This window comes from Mustela putorius, unplaced genomic scaffold, assembly GCF_011764305.1.
Source record: "Mustela putorius furo isolate JIRA1106 unplaced genomic scaffold, ASM1176430v1.1 tig00003949_pilon_pilon_pilon, whole genome shotgun sequence".
Taxonomy (NCBI): domain Eukaryota; kingdom Metazoa; phylum Chordata; class Mammalia; order Carnivora; family Mustelidae; genus Mustela; species Mustela putorius.
Window position 1 is genome coordinate 7,648,930 of NW_025422093.1, and position 15,345 is coordinate 7,664,274.

At 44.4% G+C, this 15,345-nt stretch overlaps 1 protein-coding gene and 1 non-coding gene across 3 annotated transcripts in view; both read left to right on the forward strand.

The window, feature by feature from the left end:
• Positions 1-1,021: 1,021 nt before the first annotated feature.
• SLC16A9 (solute carrier family 16 member 9) overlaps positions 1,022-15,345 on the forward strand; it is a 54,099-nt gene continuing 39,775 nt past the window's right edge. For both annotated transcript variants that reach the window (XM_004765659.3, XM_013063056.2), the window contains exon 1: positions 1,022-1,110. The gene's annotated coding sequence lies outside the window, so the exon portion shown is untranslated. The remainder of the gene's footprint in view (positions 1,111-15,345) is intronic.
• Positions 8,744-8,850, forward strand: LOC123389129. Its single transcript, XR_006603657.1, has one exon. It is a non-coding gene; the product is annotated as a U6 spliceosomal RNA (small nuclear RNA).

The window sequence follows — 15,345 nt, forward strand, 5'->3', positions numbered from 1 at the left end:
TATACACCGAAAGCACCTATCAATTTAGGGGTTCCCCTCACCAGTGAGCCCCTGGTACTTAGGAACTGTCCCCCATCTGCTGCAGTGCCTCTCTGTGGGGATTCAGCACACATCCAGTTCAGCTCCCATGACCATTACCTTTCAGCCACAGACAGGTGTACTGTTAATGCAGTGCGCCTGCCCCACAGACGGAACTGTACTTAGATGCACCCTCTCTCCCAGCAGCCGTGCGCACTGCAGGGTCGCCCTCCTTTCCCATGGAGCTGTCACAAAGGACAGCACTTGGCATCCTCACTCCTCACTGCCCAGGAGCACCGACTCCACAAAGTTCTGGTGCCCGGTTCTCTGGGATCGCTGCCAGCTGGGTATACAGCTCTGGCCAGGAGGGCGCCCAGCGGCCCCAGGAGACTAGGAGACCGGAGGCGGCTTGCCCTCATCTCGGCTAGACCCCGGCTTCCGCAAATACACTGGGTCTTTGGCGAGCCGGTGCGGGCACGCGGTGGGCGGCAAGGGCGCAGAGGCGCGGGGGGGCGCGCGCGTGTGCGCACCGATAGGGCGCCTGGCCGGCGGTGCCCCGCTCTCCCGAGGCCTTGGTGGCCCGGGGCCGGGCGGGGGCCGGAGCCGCGAGAGCAGGAGCAGCGCCCCTACCGCCCGCTTTTCCGCCTCCATCTCCTCCGCCTCCTCCTCCTTCCCCCAGCCACCCGCGCAGTCACAACCGGTTCAGACTGGCCAGGGTGCCCCGCAAAGGAAAGAGGCAGGGGGCAAACTGCGGGGAAGAACTTCCCGGGAAGGAGTAGGAGGAGGAGGAAGAGAAGGTGGAGCCCCGAGGAGGGGGCCGGCTCCCTCTCTCCCTGCACGCGGCCGCCGCCGGCGCGGGGCTCGGCGGGGGCAGAGGGCGGCGGCTCCCGGGGCCGCGCGTAGCGGGACCGATTGCCCAATACTCCGGCAGGGGCCGGGGCCGGGCCCGGGCCCCCGGATAAATACCTCCTGCAGGCCGCGAGCAGCAGGGGAGAGCAGCGGCCGCGGTTCTCACCGCACCACCCGCCCGGCTCGCCCGGGGCTCTGCGCCCGCAGCTGCGCCCCGGAGCCCCGGCCGAGGCCGCTACCCAGGTAAAGGGCTGGAGCTCGCGGGAGGGCGCCAAGGCTCGGCGGGCACCCGCGCTGCCTCGCCTCCCAGAGGCGAGAAGTAAACTCCTCTGGCTCGGAGCGGGAGGCGGCGGCGGCGACGCTGTCACCCGCGGTCAAGCACTTTGGAACAGGTTTCTGGTTTAGGGTGTGTACCGGGGGGCTGAGCGTCCTCCGTGTGCCCAGCCCTGGATACCCGCCCCTATGGAAAGGTGCTTCTCCGCGGTGGGCAAGTTTTCCCAGCAATCTCAGGGGGCATTTTGCGCGGAGGTGGAAGAGGGAGACACAGATATAAAGAAAGGGGTCCTGGAGGAAGGACCGTGCTCAGGTCCGGCTCAGAACTCCCGAGACAGCAGCTGGTGGCAGAGAGGGGCTTGGGGGGCAATGCGACCGGGTGGTCCCCTCTTTCTCAGAGAGCAGAGAGGACTCCAGGTACCTCGCTGGTGCACGCTGCCGCCCCCGGGAGGGTCGCGGCCGGGGCCCCCGGGTACTCCAGGGCTTGCGGGGGCGGGCGGGAGGCAGCGCGCGGGGCTAGCTGCTTCTACGCCGCCGCGCCAGGTTCAGCACCACCGGGTCAGTCCGGGCGACCGCCGCGGGAGGCACAGCACCTCGGCCTCCCGGACACGGGCGGGAATTGGGAGGACTTGGAGATTACCGCTCCATCTGTGGTTCGCGGCGGGTAACCTGCTCAGCTGTCCGCGGCGCCGGAGGCTCTGGAAAGTGCTGAAACCATTTAAAAACTTGGTCATCAAAAGCAAATCAATGCTTCTTTGGTTGCCAGGTCTAATTCATTCAGCACAGGTCAATCCATCCGGGCTGTTTAGGGGGGATTTACACTAAACAATATACTTAAACAATAAGTTATTTCATATAACATTTTGGGGACCAATTTCCTGGGTCACAATTAGTTTCGGTGTTTTTTTGTTTTTTTTTTGTTTTTTTTTTTTTTTAAATCTCCAATTATCTGGGTAGTAGTTCAGAACGCAGATGGATTCTTCCTTCCCCCCAGTAGGATATTTAGTTGTTCCATCAAATTGTGTTAATTTAGTATGTTCTGATAGTTTCTTAGATTCAGGTTGGCTTTAGCTCTGAGAAATTGTTCTGACCGCAAGAGTACTTATATTTTGAGCTAGTTGGCCTTTTCTTTGGGAGAGGCTTTGCAGATACCGGCATATTTCTTGTAGCTAATGAGATTGAGCAAGTATTTAACAACCGAGTTTAAGCAAAGAACACATGGTCCCTGCCTTCAAAGAGTTTAGTCTAGTGCGAAATGGGTATGTTTACAAATATCTACAATACAAGATAGTACAAATGGAGTCAGATGGCAGCAACATCATTAGTGTGCTGTTGATGGCAGAGAAAAGGGAAGGTTCATTCAAGGTTAAGAACTAAAAAAAGTTACATAGCAGGTGTAGTGTTTGAGCTGGTATTTGAAGAAGGAAGAGGATTTCCTCCATTGAAGGGAGCCTTGCTGGAACAAGTGAATGGCACAGAGTTCTGGAAGTCCAATGTGTCCAAAGGAAGCAGGGTAGTTTGGAGTGGCTGGAGCCTGGAATTTCAGATAGATAAGGCTGGGAGGTAGGATGGGCTAGATTGGGGAGAATATGACCAGCCATGTGAAGAAATTAAAAATGTGATTGAACATCATTATTATTGTTATTATTATTATTTATACCAGCAATGTTAGCATCCTTAACTATAATTTATACCTTGAAGTTCATTTTTGTTTTTTTATTTTTTAAAAGATTTTACTTATTTATTTGACACAGAGAGAGAGATCACAAGTAGGCAGAGAGGCAAGCAGGGGGGTGAGGGGAGGCAGGCTCCTTACTGAGCAGAGAGCCTGATGTGGGGCTAGATCCCAGGATCCTGAGATCATGACCTGAGCCAAAAGCAAAGGCTTTAGCCCACTGAACCACCCAGGCGCCCTCAGTTTTGTATATATCCTAAAATAAATAAAGGGATATAATCTCAATGGTATTTGCTTCCTATAAACATTACTGTAAAAGAGTAATATATTTCAAGTAGCCTTTAATGCTTTATATAAATCCAATAGTTTTCCCTCCAAGTCTGCAGTCTTATGGTATACCGACTCTTAGTTTGATGAAAATTCCGGATAGGAAGACACGTCCACTTTCCTGAGCAATATGCAGAGTAGAGCCACTGTCTGTTCTGTGTTTCCACTGCCAATAATAATAATTATTATTAATGTTTATTAAAGATGATATGTCATGTGAGCCACATGCCTTATTTTGTCAAGGAAGAAGGCATAATTTTGATCTTAAGCTGATAATGTTAATAAGATCACTCAGCTAAGTAGATGATGGGACCAGAATTTGAAGCCCAGAAATGTCTCTCAAAAGCCCATCCTTTGAACTTGAATCCTATTGTTGAACTGTCACGCAACAAGGGCATAATACATGATAGCTAGTTAAAAGAAATTAGAAATTGAGCCTGCTACCAGTAGAAGTGTTTCTGTATTTTTTTAAATTTGCATCCTCATTCACATCATTCTGATTTTATTATTTTAATTGTTATAAAGACGTATAGCATTGTATTACTTTTACATGTACAGCATAATGATTCGATATATGTATATATTGTGAAGTGATTACGACTGTAAGCTTAGTTAACGCCCATCATCACACATACAGTTCTTTGGGTGATGAGAACTTTTAAGATCCATTCTTTCAAATATATAATATACTAGGTCATCATATTGTACATTACTCATCATTCTGATTAATTTCACTTTATAAATTAATGATGCAACATTAAAAAAATTTTTTTTAAAGATTTTGTTTATTTGTTTGACAGAGAGAGACAGTGAGAGAGGGAACACAAGCAGGGGGATTGGGAGAGGGAGAAGCAGGCTTCCGGCTGAGCGGGGGCTCCGTGTGGGACCCCATCCAGGACTCTGGGATCATGATCTGAGCTGAAGGCAGACGCTTAACGACTGAGCCATCCAGGTGCCCGAGACATTTAAATGTTTTAACACATCTTCAAACTATTCTATGATCTTGTGTTTTTATGACACACCCAAAAGAAACTCTTTAGCACTTTGAGAAAAGAGAGATAGGTTATGGATGGGTAAAACATTAGCAAATATGACACAAAGACCAGATCTGCCAGATTCTCTGGAAGAGTGTTAATTTCAAATATCCTTCTCATTATTCCCAATAACCCTCCCGAATGCACCAGATATTTTTGTGTTTCAACATCCCATATAGGTTGCCTTGTGTCTTGAGTTTTTATTCTGAAAGTGATACAGCAAATATACTGGTTTATACATGACATACTCAATTGTGTGCTCAGACAACAGATTGGACTCTACATAATCATGTACAAATTATGCAAAACATATACTAAGCAAAAGAATACACCGGTGTAGATACTATCATCACGCGAACCATATCACTCAAAGCATGGCCCAAATAGTAGCTACCACTCCAGGGAAAAGCTAAAACAAGAGCCCAGTAGCATAGGACACATGATAAGAGTATGGGATGCTGCGAAATGATTATACCAAATTTAAGCATCTGTCTCTCACTTGCTGGTTCTTAACTCTGTTAAATCTAGATCTTTCCATCTTTTCTCAGACTCTGCGTGGTTTACAAATTTGGCCATTTTCTCTTCTGAGCCTGAGAACGGTACTGGAAGTAGGTGACTGTTACTGGATTAGTCAGTGAGGGACCTGGGTACTGGCCTCTCCTCTAACCACACACCCCCAGATTGGTGGAAGCAAGTTCACAGGGTTCAGCCAGGGGAGACAGGCAAGGCAGATGATGGGTAGAGTGGGGAGAGCACAGGTGAAACTCTCAATGCAGGTCAACCTTGGTCTTGTGTCAGGGAGCTCTTAGAGAGTGGAAGGAACTGGAGAGAACATGGCCATTCCGTGACGATGAAAGCAACTCAGTTCCAGCCAACTGTTATGTGGGAATAAGGGCCCAGTGTTGCTGGGTCTTCTGATGGATTTTCAAGAGAAAATGTGAAATCTTCCAGTTTTAAATTCATTCAGAATTTGCAAAAGTAAAATAAAAATAAAATAAAAAAATAAAAAATTGTGCAGGCCAACAAAATACCTTTGGAGATCTAGAGATCAGATCTGGTTTGAAGGCTGTCACTTTGCTAGATGATTCCTAAGGCTCCTTCTGGCTTCAGGCTTCCATGATCCTATACTCAATCCGTGTTATCTCTAACCTATTTCTTCCATTTTGGTGAAACATAACACCATATCTAAGTCATGCTTTGGAGGATAATTTAGCTTTGGAGGAGCTCTTTGCTAAGTGCTGGACTGTGATCGATTTGTAAGGCCTTAAAGAGAAAGAATGTCCTTTTTTGATGGCCAAGCTGTTTTCATAATTCATAGGTTCCAGCAGTTAATTACTTGTGTTAATTATCTCTTTTGGGGATGGTTAATGTGATTTAATTCGAGGGCCCAGAGTTATTTCTCTAAACATTTTCCTTCTCACTCCAACCTGAGATAATAACCCATCAGGAAATTGATCCTGGCTCCCCCTTGGGCAACTTGTACTCGTGGTCTGACTTATGGCCCTTGGACAAAGAAATCATCGTCTTTACCCTGGCAAAGTTTCACTGTGTAGTCTGTCTCTCCTTTTAAACTTGGAAGTATTTGGGAATGTTCTTGAATTGCATACTGAATTAAGAGTTTAGCTTTTGAGTTGTGTTAATTCAGCAGTATAGGGCCTTTTTTTTTTTTTTTAACATTCTTATATGGACCCCAAAGTAAAAATGAAAACAAAAAGTAATGCATTTATGTCTGATTCCAATTCCAAATTACCTTTAATAACTCTGGTTCCTCTGCAGTGAAAACTCTTTAATATAAATTTTTTTTAAAGCTCAGTGTATTGGATTTAACTGGCTAAGATGTGTTCCTCACTTTATGTCAATGAGCCATTTTACAAACAAAAGAGTCTGATTCTAACTGAAAAGTTCAGAGCAGATGTTGACAATGAGACGGAAGCATTTGAATAAATAACACAAGAATGGCATGTTTAGAGAAACTACATATCTTCTTGTGACGGAGCTGATTTCAAGAGGACAGAGGACAAACAGAAGGCTCTGGATGACAGTTGTGAGCCACAGTTTGTCCTTGTTCTGGCTCCAGGAATGTGTCGCCCACCCCCACCTCCCAAAGTGCCCCCTGCCCTTGCCCCCCTACCATGTTGCCCTTCAGTGTGTCAATCATGTTTAACATTTAAAACCAAATCTAGAATCAGGTAACTGTCTGGCCATTAAAGACATAGCATTTGATATTATATTGGTAAAAAAGTTTGAATTAGAAAAAACCCTACAATTTCTTTATTTTTACCCACGTGTTTGGCTAGTCCTTCAGATTCAATGATGGAAGCAACCTCTAATCTCCATGGATGCAGGGACCAGGCCGTCTTGGTTCCACCGTGCCTTCTAATTCATTTTCTTCTAAATAAAGGCATGTTATCTTCTAAATGCACGTAATTCATTTTGTTGAATGAGAGATGTTTGATTCATCATTTTAATAGAGTTAGGTAAGTAGGTTTTTTTTTTTTTAGCATTCATTAATTTCATAAAGATTTATTGAGCTTTTACTATGTGTCCAACACAATTCTTAGTGCTTGGGATGTGGGACAGGCTTGTAAGTTAACAAATAGTAACAAACAATAACAGTTTATTGGGATGAATGTTGTAATAGCAAGATTGTCCAAATTGGTGTGAGATATTAGGGGAGGATAGATTGACTGTTGAAGAGTCAGGATGGCATTAAGTAGAAAGAGACATTTTAGGCTAAGTCTTAGAGGAAAAGCAGGAGCTTGTCAGTAGGCAGGTTGGAGATAGGCATTACAGCCCCTCTCTAAAGGACGGAAGGAGCGGGGCTCATGTGCTGAACTGCGACAATGGCTTGGGGACCACAGGCTTGTGGGACATCCTAAAGGGGTATAGTTGGGAGTTGGATTGTTGCAGATTTTTAGAGGAAAACAAAAGGCATCTACTAACTCGCTGGGTATTTAAAGATGTAAATACCTAATGTATGAACAAAACATGGATTTCTAGAACAAATTTTTCATTTTTATAAGTTTTGAATACTCATTCATTGATGGGGGACTGTCAGCTCCATGAGGGCAGGAAAAATCTTAGATTTTCTTATATGCTTTTACTAATGAATTAAACAGAGAGCTTGTGCCCTACTAGTGGATACACTGTGGGTGGTGAGGGATGGCTGAGAGATCTGAGAAGTTGGAGGCGGAATTTGAGATGAGGAGAAGCCTGGTTTGGCCGCAGCCTGCAGGTGCATTGCTGCAGGGAGAGAGCAGAAGCAGAAGGGTCTGTGAGCAGGCAGCTGTACGGATTTGCAAAGATGTAGAGGGAGGGTCCGACCCCAGAGCTCCTGCTTGGTAGGCCCAGTCCTGGCTGACCTGGAACCCAGGGGAGGAGGATCAGGGACGGGCTGCAGACGGCGCTTTCTGCTTGGTCCAATGAAAGCCTGGCTGTGTTGGTTTTCCAGATGAAATTCCAGATGAATTTGGGAGGAGGAGGTTGATGGCTGCATGGGGTGGGAGGGGCCTGAACCCAGCCAGAGGGGCATCTTGACATAGAAAATGATAAGAAATGGGGTAGACCTGTGGGTTTGGAGTTCTGGAGAGAGGTCAGGCCTGCGGATGGAGACTTGGGACTCCATCCTTTGCAGACATGCGGTCCCCCAGTGAGGCTAGAGAGCTTGTGGGGTCGGGTGGGTGCGGAAGACCAGGGGGGCGCTGGTTTGCAGAGAAGATTGGGGAGGGGAGCGGTGGTTGGGCACTGTCAGGAGGACGGTGGAAGGCAAGCCCGACCTGGCTCCGCGCTGAGGCGGTGGGGGCTCCACAGCCGGAGCATTTCTCTTGTGTGGACGCGTGGGAGCCAGACCACAGTTGCGGAATCATCAGGGGGTGAGAAAGTGAAGCCAGGGAGCGTGTTCTTTCGCGTTTTTCTCAGAAAACCTGTGAAAGGCGCAAGGACCGTGAGGAGAACGGTGCGCACTCACTCTGCCAAGCCCCGGGCTTTGGGTTGCGTGGATTGTGTCCTGTGTTTCTCCTAAAAGTCCCGAGACGTTGGAGTTCTTGCTCTTTCCATTCTGTAGATGAAGAAACTGGGAAGATCGTGAACTTGCGGTGAGTCTCGGGGCTAAGGGCTAGGTGCAACCACGAACCCCAGAGAAATGACTCCAGGGTCCATGTTCTAGCGCAGGGACTTGTGGCAATTTGACAGTGACCCGCAGTGCGATATGTTTGTGCGCCCTGCACACACACACACACACACACACACACGCACACACACACTCACACATCCCGAAGCGCAGTTTCCCAGACTGCCACGGAGCCCTCACCACCCTGCAGGAGCTGTTCTTACATTTTTGATTCTTACCTGTTTTGTTCCAATTAAAAAAAAAAAAATGTACTCACAATCAACACTTGATTTCATGACCTGCGATGCATTGCAGAGTTTGGACAACACTGCTCTAGCCCACAGCTTGGTGGGCTTCCCAAACTGCTGCTTAATACTCTTTTCTGTTACACTCAAGGAACATTGATTCAGTGCCTATTGTATGCATAGATGCAGAAAGAACGTAAAGAAGATAAGTTGTGTGCTTGCTTCAGCAGCACATATACTAAAATTGGAACGATACAGAGAAGATTAGCATGGCCCCTGCGCAAGGATAACACGCAAATTTCTGAAGCGTTCCATATTTTTAAAAAAATAAAAAATAAAAATCAAAAAAACAAAAACAAAAACAAAAACAAAAGAATATAAGTTGTGCCCTTTGCCCAGGAATTTTTGTTAGTGAAGAGGAAGGGAAGAAGATGAGTAAATGGCACACCAGAATGAAGTAAGAAGAAAAGAGTGATGTAAGCCACATCGCATGGAAGCCCAGGGCGCTTAATGCTGGCTCTAAATGTGTATGGATTTGACTAGTAGTGTCTGTTGTTTCCTGTGCTATGAAAATATTTAAAAAAAAACTTTTATGAAATGAATACAAATGTCTCTGGTAAAGACTTTTAAGAGTAGAGGCCAACGGAGATTTGAAGACCATGATATTCTGTGTATTTTTCTCAAAGCTCCTGAAGTGGTCAAAATATTATTTTTATCTAGACATCTGTTTGTTCAGTGTAAACCCCCTGGATGATGTTAGCAAATTCAGTCATATTAAAGAAATCCATTAAAGGGGCGCCTGGGTGGCTCAGTCGGTTAAACATTCAACTCTTGGCTCTGGCTCAGGTCATGATCTCAGGGTCATGAGACTGAGACTATGTCAGGTTCCACACTCAGCATGGAGTGGGCATGAGTTCCTCTCCCTCTGCCTCTCTCCCTCAGCTCTCTCTCTCTCTCTCTAAGTAAATAAAATCTTAAAAAAATAATAAAGTACATCCACTGAAACATTTTAAAATCCAAGAGCATCCGTTAAAAAAAGTTTACCATCAACTTCCCGAAGTAAAAGAATGCAACCATGCATTCTTCATGAACCTGCATTAGGCAACAGCTCCTCGGGTGGAATGGAGAAGCTTCATATAGAATTTGACAGAAAACCTATGGACGCTGGAGTAGAATGGGAATTATTAATAACTACCTAAGTTTTATGTAGGGTTGTATGCAGATTAAAAAGATAACGTTTGAATGGCGCCTGGGTGGCTTAGTCAGTTAAACCTGTGCCTTCAGCTCAGGTCCTGATCCCAGGGTCCTGGGATAGAGACCCCATCAAGGGTGACAGGGTTCCTGCTCAGTGGGAAGTCTGCTCCCCACCCCCCTACCCCTTCCCCACCCCTGCTCATGCTCTCGTGCTCATGCTCTCTCTCCTTCTCCTCCTCTCTCAAATAAATAAATAAAATCTTTTTTAAAAAAGATAATATTTGAAAGACCTGTCTGACGTACAGGAGGTGTCAATAGAAAATGGCAATTAGAAGTTATTCCATGATATGGCTAAGTAGTAGTACATTTAAACCTTAGAAAACTTTCTTCAGTCCACTGTTTAGGGACTTTTTAGCAAAGTATGATATCATTTTTGGGATTAAGGACATTTTGAAATATTTTTCCATAGCTGTGATTGAAGTGGGGAAAAAAAAAGAAAGAAAATCTATTTAAATAACTAAAAGCAGCCATGCCTTTCATTTTATGATTGTACGTTAGGATGTTATTTAAGATGGCTTGTAGTGCTGTTGTCCCCTTCTTTTGCTCAGAATCACATGGTAAAATCACCCAGAGCTCTCTAACAACCTGGTCTCCCCTCCAGAGATCCTGTTTTCGTTGCTGGAGGGTGGGCCCAGACATGGGTCATTCTTAAGCTCCCAAGGTGATTCTGCCAGGTAGTCAGATTTGCAATATCCTGCAGGTCTTAGTGTGCTAAGTGCTTAGTATGTAGGTATGTGTTTCTTACTAAGTGTGCTTAGGATGGTTCCATCAAACCATTAGAAGCAAGCTCAAGTGCAGATATAACCTCAAAATAGGATTCTGCCTTTTTGCTCCTCGATTGCATGTAGAGTCACCACCTTTCCTTGAGAACTGATTTAGAAAGGAAGATCTTAGGAGTCTTTGGAATAGGAAAGGGGGTTTTGAACTGGGACGATTAGAAAACTGGGGTGTGAAGAGTACAAAGAGGAGCTCGAGTTCTTGCAGTTCTTTGAGAGGCAAAGGAGCTGAGTTTAAAAGTTTCTGGCCCGCTCTGGTGATCAGTGCTTTCCTCCACTCTACCAGGTGCAGCAGCGGCTGGAAAAGGTGCTGGAAAGTTGTGTGGCTTCCTGAGTTGGGAAGAAAAGGAAGGGAGAAAATGAAAGGGAGAAAGAGAACAAAAGAAAGGAGATGAAAGCAAATCTTGTTTGGATTTCAGCACCTCCTCGTTCTGTCTTTTCTTGACTCTTGGTGACCTAAGAGCAGACTGTCCTTTTCATTGTGTTCTTCCCTCACGGAGACTTCCTTCTTTCCATTTGCTGAATTTTTCTTACTGCCAGGAAATTATCCATGATGTGTCATTTCCATATCTTTTTTTTTTTTTTCCTGGAGGGAGGAATTTGGAAGTGGAGTGAGTGAGTGTGTGTGTGTGTGTGTGTGCTTGTGCGCACGCACTATTGCGGCAGGGAAGGAGAGGTAGCTGTGGTTGTTCTGGTCAGCGGTATTTGTGGGTATAGTACTTTCAGATTTTGAGAGGATCTCTGCCAAGATAAAAAAAGAACGTTTTTATGACAGATGATTATATTCAAAAGGATAAGAAATAATAATGTACATTAAAATTGCTACGTGGGGCGCCTGGGTGGCTCAGTGGGTTAAGGCCTCTGCCTTCAGCTCGGGTCGTGATCCCAGGGTCCTGGGATCGAGCCCCGCATCAGGCTCTCTGCTCAGTAGGGAGCTTCCTCTCTCTGCTTCCTTCCTCTCTCTCTGCCTACTTGTGATCTCTGTCCATCGAATAAAAAAACAAAAAAACAAAAAAAAAAACAACCTTAAAATTGCTACGTGCCAGGCACTGTGCTGAGTGCTTTATGTAAAGTAACTCATGTCATCATCATAGTAGTCTGGCGAAGTAAATACTATCATCCCCTCCTCTATGGATGGAAAAAGTGAGGCACAGAGGAACTTGCTAAAAGTCACACTCTTGGCTGGTATCAGAGATGGGATGTGCAAACAAGCCACATTCTTATCCTTTATGCTAAAACTTCTAGAATATAGATCTTCCTATATTTTTAGATATAAATATCTGTGTATGTACTTGTATGAAGCTGTAGCTTTTTTTTTTAAAGAAGTGTTTATTTACTGAACTTGGGGCAGATTAGATACACAACCAATTTTAAATGTACATCTTTTAATTCAATTTTGAAGTGTTTTCACACCCCCCCCAAAAAAATTGGCATTGCAACTGTTGTCTTAAGGTAAAATACAGTCACCTTAAACTGTTGCAAGTATTTTCACCAAAGGTTGAAAAATTGTTTATCCTGAACATGAAAACCTGTAACAAATTTAAATTAATTATACAAAACTCGTTACTTGTAGCTTTCCCCTTGTAAAGATCCGGAAAAAATGTACAAGTAACTAATATACATCAGTCACAACATAATCCTGGATCACCCCCACACCACGACCAGATGCTCCTTTAATTTTAAACCCATCATCAAAGACCAAAAAAAAAAGTCATTTCATTTTATACAAAACAAAATCCACATGTGCCAAGAAAGACCCAAAAAACAAAAACAAAATCCTAGCTAACCAAAATCCCACTAACCACATTTGGGGACCTCACAATACCATTCCTAGAAGATCCCAGCTTCTCTCCCACTACCGTCCTCAAATGGAGAGGTTCCTTGACGAATGTGAACAAATCACTAGGTGACGCCATCATTCTGCGGGCAGATTATTAGAATTATCACCGTCTATCATCATCATCATCATCATTAGAATCTGCTCAGAGTTTCACCTGCCAACCGCAGGCCTGCTCTGCTGGGGACTATCGAGGCTGGGGCTGCAGATGCCCTCTGTTGGGGCATGTGACTTGGACCCAGAGAGGTGGGGTGACCATTTTTGCACCGACTGCCTGGAGGTTTTTGGAGCTACTTCTCCTCAGGTTTTGGCTGGGCTGCTGTGCTAGAGAAGCGTGGCATTATGGGTGATTGAGTGTTCTCTACAAGGAGTGTGCCTGGGCTTGGCCATTTGGGTCAGAGGAAGAAAGAGAGGAAAAATGTTCTCTCTTCTGGCTGGCAATGGGTGCTTGCTTTCTCGGGAGCCACAAGGGTGGAACTCTGCTCATTCTCCAGCCGGAAAGCAGCCAACAGATTTTGGGGAGTTGCCACATCAAAGTGTGGGGTTAGTAGCATGGCCACCACCAGTGGGGACAGAGCCAAGTGTCACAAATGAAGAGAGAGCAGGCAACTGTCCATTCCTTTGTTCTCCCTCTGCACGCTGGGGTAGTTAAAAAATAAAAGCCGTGCTCTCTTGAGAAGGTCCAATTATTCTGCTCTTTTGTTTTGTCAAGTTAGGATTCTTTGGAGAGGGATGCTTACTTGTCTCTAGCCTTCGAATTCACTAGGGCACATTAACATGTTGGAGGTTGTTTTTTGAGTCGATACACTCTCTGACGCTATGTTCTCCTGTTTTCATTAAAAAAAAAAAACAACAACAAAACTTTTGCAAGCCTTCAGATAAATGGATGTAATCATCTTTTAAATTTTGTATCATAGATAATGATCCCCTTTTGCGCCTTCTCAAACATTTTATAGAAAATCAAGAAAATACCTTTGTCGTGGCCATCACTTCTATAGCAATTTTTGCTTTGGGTCAATGGAGCTTTGGGGGTAAATAAGCTTTGTCCTTGGCCATGTTATAGATGACAGGGCTGAGCCGAAAGAGCAGAAAAGTACTGGCGCTGCACTGGGACCAGCAGGCTCAGGTAAGAGTTTGCATGTGTTCCTGTCTCCCACTTCGTCCCTAGCTCTCAATCTCTTCTCTCCCTCGCCTGTATTCCTTCTCTGCTGGGAAAGAAGATGTGATGTTTGGTCAAAGGTTGTTCTCCCTTGTAGGACAGTGGTTCTCAACTCTGACTGCACAATGGAAGGACAGAAAAGGTCAGGCCCTATCCCAGAGCAGTGTGTGTGGGGCCATCCATCACAGATGGATGATTAAACTCTCCAGATGATTCCAGTCAAGGACCCCAGTGGTTGGGCAGCCGTTTTCAGAGTGTGTCTGTGGATGACCTCCGTTAGAGTCACAGGGTGATTTTTTAAAAATGCAATTTCTGAGGTTCTAACACACTAAAAATGCTTAGGCCTTGAACCTGCAATAAAAGGAAACTAAATCTGGTAGGAAACAAAATTTTTGAATGATTCAAGTTGGAATCTGGTAATATCCGGATCTTGGTATAACTATTATTCTAAATATTAAGAGATAACTGAGATTAAAAAGTCTTAGAGGGGCACCTGGGTGGCTCAGTGGGTTAAAGCCTCTGCCTTCAGCTCAGGTCATGATCCCAGGGTCCTGGGATCGAGCCCCTCATTGGGCTCTCTGCTCAGCAGGGAGCCTGCTTCCCTTCCTCTCTCTCTGCCTGCCTCTCTGCCTACTTGTGATCTCTGTTTGTCAAATAAATAATTAAAATCTTTTTTTAAAAATTAAAAAATTAAAAGTCATAGAAACCCTAGATTTAAATATGATTCAGTAACTAGTTGCTATGAAACTCTTACATGAGTAACTAGTAACTACTTCTTGAAGAGGCTATCAAGTGATCAGGAATCCTTTATGGTTTTTAAAATAATGGCTAACATTTATTAAACCTTTTTACTGCGTGCTAGGCACTAAGGTTTGCACTTGAAGTTCACTGTTATCCCATTTTAAGATGAGAAAAGTGGGGCCTAGAGATAGTAAGTAATTGGCTCAAAAACACATGGTAAGTAGCATAGACTAGGTTAGAAGCCAAATGTATATGTGTAATAACAAAGCTCCTGAAATTCTGGAACTACATATTGGAAAAATTTCCCTCTTCCTCTCTACCCCATCTTTATGGTAAAATTAAGAGGAATAAAGAGAAGCTATTATGCAATTGAAAATGTTAACTTGCTTCATACCATTTTCTTTACATCCTTCTTGTGTGTAGACATAAAACATCCAGACACCATGATGTACTCCAGAAACCCTGAATTTACGTTTCATTTTCATCGCTTAGATTCTTCTTTTATGATATGTGGTCACTCCTGCACCTTTGTTCGAGGAGCTACATGTTGAAATAAGCAACACATCATCTCCTGATTTCATTTCCTTAGTATAACCTGTTTTCTAGGTTAAAAGTCTGGGCATGTGTGTTGGGGGAGTGTGTGTGGGGAGAAGGACTATATTGGCCCCGGGGAATTCCTCCCCTGGGTGGAAGACCTTCTACAAAGATTATCGATTTTACCTCCAGATCAGATCATATATCTGGCGATTGTAACTGTGTGTGTGTTTATAGAATTATTTTTTTCCTTCATAAAGTCAGCTTTATTGAGGTATAATTTACCTATAGTAAAATTCGATGGTTATTAGTGTGTAATATAACGAATTTTGGCAAATATATACAGTTGGAGTTTACATTAAGTTTTTGATAAAGGTTTATCAAAAATGTAACCCACATACCCTATAATGCATATTTAAAGTTTGTTTGATTGTTTTCAGTATATTCACAGACTTGTGCAACCATCATCAGAATTTTTTTTTTTTAAAGATTTTATTTATTTATTTGACAAGCAG